The 6,000-nt window shown below is 39.9% G+C and overlaps 1 protein-coding gene across 1 annotated transcript in view; it reads left to right on the top strand.

Moving 5' to 3' along the window:
- syt7a (synaptotagmin VIIa) overlaps positions 1-6,000 on the top strand; it is a 112,324-nt gene that overhangs the window by 55,192 nt on the left and 51,132 nt on the right. The window lies entirely within an intron of this gene.

The raw sequence follows: 6,000 nt of genomic DNA, 5'->3' as shown, positions 1-6,000 counted from the left end.
CATTAATAAAACCCTTCATTTAAAAACTGCATTTTGTGTTTACTTGTGTTATCTTTGACTAATGTTTAAATTTGTTTGATGATCTGAAACATTTAAGTGCGGAAAACGTGCAAAAAAGTAAGAAATCAGGAAGGGGGCAAACACTTTTTCACACCACTGTATATGTATAGGTAGTCGCCGCAGTGATAAAACTGAAAACACAGGGTTACAACCTACTATTGATTGGAATCTAGGAAGTAATATTATATTATAACACAGTCTAAATTATTAAACCTCTCTGATGCTGCTGGAGATTTAATTGCATCATTAATGTTTGTAAGCACAATAGTAAAACTGATCAAGGCAGCTGCACGACTGTGAGAGAAGCTTTAAATTTGTTTGGCCAACAGTAATAGTTAACTTGTAATGCTAATAACTTTAACTAACAATTCATATTTCAAGATAAAGAAAAAGCCTTATTCTGTTGGCAGATTAAATATTGGCATTGCACATTTTAGATATGTAAGATTTGTACGTTATTATGTAGCATATATAATTCCTTTACGTTTCAACAACGCTGTGGTTAATGTTGGTTATGTGTAGGCACAAACACCAAATGGTTATGGTTAGGAAAAGATCATGTTTTGACTTAAAATGCCTGGATTTGGTGGCCCAGTCCTGGCTGGAAATGACGCAATGTCTAAAAGACAATGTTTTGTTGTGTGTTGGTCTCGAATGGTGGTCTGCTTCTTGGCAGTCATCTTGCCAAGGTCATGCCATCCGCCATCTCCTCCTCCTCCTGATGAGAACGTCAGATAATATACATGTAATCCGAATTATGTCACTCTAGAAACGTTGATATAATAGGTATAAAACGACAGATGTATCATATCCTGGGTTTGCTGAGACAAACAGTGCCCGTATTTTCTTCTGGCAACTGGGCTGGTGCTCCCTGTGTTGGGGGCCTCAGTACGATGCACCTGCTCATCGACTGCACTAGACTTCACAACACTCTCTGTTGGGGTTTGATTATTAAAAAGTGTTATTGGATTGGAGGATTTGTTTGGTCCAAGTTAAGGCTTGCTGCGATGTGTCTCATAATTGGTTCATCATATCAGTTGGAGCTATTTTGAACTCATGGCTCAGAGCCAGACAGCACTGAATACTGTAATCGTGTGAAACCCTTTGTCGGTTAACAAAAAGACGGCTGGTTTAAATTAGACTCAAGTATTTTCAGGGGTATTTGAGTAGAGCATGAGGGGGGGAAATAGCTCACTCTTCCATTGGTATGCTTTAACCCTCATTTGGGCTATTAAGCTGATTTCCGTTATTGTTTCTTGTCTTCAGAGCTGGTGAGCTTTGTTATGTTCATCACTATGGATCCCTACAGTCTCCGCAACTCCCTTGAAGACAGAAGCAGCGTGTTTGTTATCCACTCTCATGAATGAGCTGGAGGAGAGGTGGAGGAGATGGTTTTGAAGCTTGCGTGTGTGTATGGAAATGAGGATCGTGGGACTGGATGCCCGTCCATTTCTTGTTTTCACATCCAATCCACTCGGGACTTCCTGTCACTCATTGTTTCTCTCAGTTCACTCTCCGCACCTGTCTCTCCCTCACATCTCTTTGTCTCACGTACCGTCCTGCACTGTCCTTATTTTCATCTCCTTCTGACTGCCTCTGTTTATTTATTTTTTTAAGTCTGATTTCTATTTTCAGCTCTCACCCCTCTTTCTGTACCGGACTCTAGGCTAGCTCATCCTCTGTGTCTTCCCACCTTCCTGAAAATTTTACGATAGCATTGAATGATACATGAGTTTCCTTTGATAGCTTGTCCTTGCCTGACAGAGATTCAGATGGTTTTGCCTCTCCAGAAATTGCCGTACACGAATACTGTATTTATTGTTGTGTGCTTATGTAATTTATTTTTTTGTATTGGTCTTCCTCTTGGGCATGCAGATGTGAAGCTTTAATGGTGGATTGTATGCATCCTTGTGTTTTCAAAATGGTGTACAAAATATGAGGTCATTTTATGTATTCAGCTAGCATGTCAAGCCAATGAGAGCAGCTATTAAATGCCTGAGGCAGACTATAGAGGATCATGAATGATCTTAATGCTGGCAGAGAACATGTGATGTGCTCAGTATATAGACTCCCATGATGGCTTATAAAGACACTGTTGATGTAGAAGTCAGTGTTTAAATTACAAACACACCTCTTGTATGCAGCTGTTTAACTAGTCGTTCCCGTCAGATCTATGTTTATTCATTTGGTGACCTTTTATTTCAGGTTGGTGCTGATTATACAACAGATGAGCGGTTTTGTTTCCTTGTGTGTGATGGATATCATTTTTGCTACCGAGTGCCATTGTGGGCTTTATCATTTTTGCTCAGCGGTGCTATTGTCAACTCTGGCTTTGTAACAGGTCCAACAATAATCCAAAGCCACAATATCCAAGGTGTGGACTGTAGTTTGAAATGATATCTATTATCCAGACCTTGTCGTGTCTACGTCACTGTGCCTGCTAGGTTCTGATGCTCAGCATATAAGCCTTGGCTCAATTTGCATTTCTATAAGCTTCTGCTATTTATGAGCATTGCATGCATCATACATAGATCTGAGTCAATTCAGTTTCTTTTAGAAACTCGTATATACCCTCCGGCTGATTGCCTCTCTGGGATTTTTTCCTCCAGTGTTTCGTGCTCAGTGGGTTTGTGTTATAAAGACAGGTTGAATATGGGCAGGTGTAAATGCTGGGCATATGCTGCCAAGCCTTATCGAATCTGTCTATATAGAGGAGACAGGTGGGCAGAAAATTTTTGCAAACACCTCTTGCACTTGGTGTCACGGTGCTGATCGTTCTGCTTCTGGAGGGGAAGGTATCTTACACTTATTGTGTAATACTAATCATGGTGCTCATTGATCACTGATAGGTGTCTAGAATTTTGAATGAGCCTAAGGCCCTGTCTACATGTATACAGATGTTTTTGAAAACAGATTGTTTTCTCCCCTTACTTTGAAAAAATTAATCTGTCCACACAACCTGAGTTTTACAAAATATCTCCATCCAAACTAGAACGAAAAACAACTCTGAAAGCTTGCTGGTGTTCGCCGTCTTCAGCAGTTTCATCTCATCACAAAGGTAGTAAAGTGTATAGGCTTTCTTCTTCAAGACCCCTAACAATACTGGAGATCTCATCACCGTTGATTCCCCTTCGATATAAGGACGGAGTAGGTCACTGAAAGATATGAGCAATGATCTAGACAGAAGTTCCCCCTCCACACCTCATCAACAACAATCTCTATCTCAAAATTGTCCCACAATCTGCTGGTTCAACAGGGCCTGATCCCACACCGTTGTTTCAGGTAGACTTTAAACTGCTGATGCCAAGGTGGAGTAAATAAAATTGCACCTTGCTGACGCCTACGTTCATCCTTGAAGTGGTTGTCAATAGATCAAGCAATGCTAACAAAAAAAAACTGCTAGTCCGCTATTGTTATTTTTTCTGGTGCATGCTCATTACATAGAACGAAAACGGGCATGTGCGAATTGAGGAGATGACATCATCGTCTCCCAAACACTCCGTTTACATTCATACACAGACACTAAGTAATCGGAGTTCTGAAAAATCTACACCTTAGAGGGCATTTAAAACCAAAAATCTCTCTCTTTGTGCCCTGAAAAAAACAGGACTTCACCCTTACTGGTGCCTTTAAGACCCAAACTGAGTGATCCTGGCTGATACTGCCACAACGTGAGGCAATAATGAGACCCAATGCTTTATTCTTCTCAAAGACAAAGTAATCTGCTTGCTTTGGACAGACAACAAAGGTTTTTCTCACCAATTAAAACAAAACTGCCAATGACAATAAAATACACACCAGGCCAACAAAGCCCACTGGCACAAAACACATGCAGCTTACACTGGCCAATAAGCCATTACTTTCTAGGTTGCATTTTTAATGATAATGACACAACACAAACTGCAAATAGCACCATAACCCGTTGTAATAATAGATGATGTGCCTTAAGGGTCAGGCTTTACCAGGATCAACTTTGACTCTACCCAGAATTAACCTGATGAATGTGGCCGGTATTTGGTGTCTTTTAGCAAAACTGTTAGATTATTTAGACATTTAAAATTCACTCCATTTGTTTAACAGACCCCAAAGGTTTTTGTTGTATTCCTCACCATTCCCTACATTTTATTTCTTTTACAATTGAACTTTTTTTGTGCTATTTTTATATTGTGAAATCTGTTTTCTACAACTGTAGTCCTCCATGTTTGACATCTGTTAGAACAAATCAATCATAATATAGAAACAGAATTATATACAGCGTTAAAATCTCAGCCAGCCTGTGGGGCTTTTATCTGGTCATTATGTTTTCACATTGCCAAAGCCTCCCCTGAATCACTGAAGATTATGAGAAGCTTCTCCTTAGCATGTTTTGCCTGGTTCCAGTTTGTTCAGAAGTTTAAATGTCTGATGTTGTGTCCATTGGTTTTTGTTTCTGGTGGTTGGGGAAACAATGAAGAATGGGGATGTCATCTTCCTACATCTACGTAGCTACATAATAAATAATAAACAGTGACAGAAAAATGGCAACAAAAGTGGGTACTTGATATTTCAAATGTGAAAAAAAGACATGAACATACAAACAAGCAGAAAGACAGAGAGAAAGTAGTATTTACTAATAATGAAAAGCATAATGTAAAGGCAATGGTCAATATAGTTACTTTGATTTAAATAACCGAAAAGGAGTGGGAGGAAGTAGACTTCCACTACTTAGACTGATGCAGCTGCAAGTCCACTTACAGAAATAACAATTCTGGAATCAGAATATTTCTATGATCAGTATGAAAAATGTAAAATTTTTCACATCCTGTGCTTTCTGTGTCACCTCAAAATGACACTGGCAGGACACATGCATTACTCAGTACTTATGGCAAAATGAAACAAAATAACCACATCTACCAAACAGGGAAATAGGTGCCATGAATGAATATAGTACCTTAATGAAAAACCAAAATGGTATTTCAAACCGTTTTCACATTGTCTGTAGTTTCCCTTTTACACATGTTGCACACAACAGGAGATTTTCCATGTCAGAAGTGTTCTCACCTACATGTAGTACTCCGTTTGGTTTAAGTGAGGAGTGGTGCCTAGATAGAGCCTGCAGGAGGCAGGACATGATGCACATTACACCGTGGTCATGTAGCCGGTTCATAATTTGGTCGTAAAACCACGTCTCTTGCTGCTCCTTGAATTTGTCTGACAGCATGGCGTCTGCTCTTATTGCCAGAAGTTTCCAAATCTCGTTGTCTCTCCACTTAGACAAGGGGTAGGCAGCCTGTTGCTCCTCATACGGCCCTCTCCAGTGGCTCCCTGTGGCTTTGGCAAAAAAATAATAAGAAAAAAAAATGTGTAGCCTATACACAGAACAAAAAAAAGGTGTTTTTACATTTCATCAACTAAATGTGCGTCATACAGCCTATTGCCTTTTCCTACAAATTTTGTCTTAGCAATACCTTGTCTTGGATCTCCCTAGGCTAAGCTAGCGATGTACTTTGTATTGAGCTGGCAGGGTTAAGTCTGTTTAATGTGCAATCCCACTGATTCGGACATTTGTGTTCTCACGTACAGCTCCTCTGGGTAATGTCTAGATATTTTTGATTTGCAGTGCATGTGTGAAAAGGGCTTTAATTTGATCATCAGGCTGTTGTTAGCTTGCTAGGCTAATTAAGTATGTTGGCCATGTCATGTTGCCCTTCCCACTGAGCATTACATAAAAGAGGCATGGATGTAGACTGGCATACCCAGAGAGAGAAAAAAAAAATATTTAATGATACACCATATGTGGTAATACGCCAACCAGAGCCTGACATCTTCATGACAAAACACAAAAACCTGATATGTCGTCAGTGTGGTTAGGGCCACATAGCAGAACGCTAGTGAGGTCTGGTAAGGCTTATCATGAAGGCTCATTACAAGAGAAAAGTGGAAGCAGGGAGGTTGCCCAGT

Source organism: Epinephelus moara, chromosome 20 (genome assembly GCF_006386435.1).
Source record: "Epinephelus moara isolate mb chromosome 20, YSFRI_EMoa_1.0, whole genome shotgun sequence".
NCBI lineage: Eukaryota > Metazoa > Chordata > Actinopteri > Perciformes > Serranidae > Epinephelus > Epinephelus moara.
This window is presented reverse-complemented; position numbering and strand designations above follow the sequence as displayed.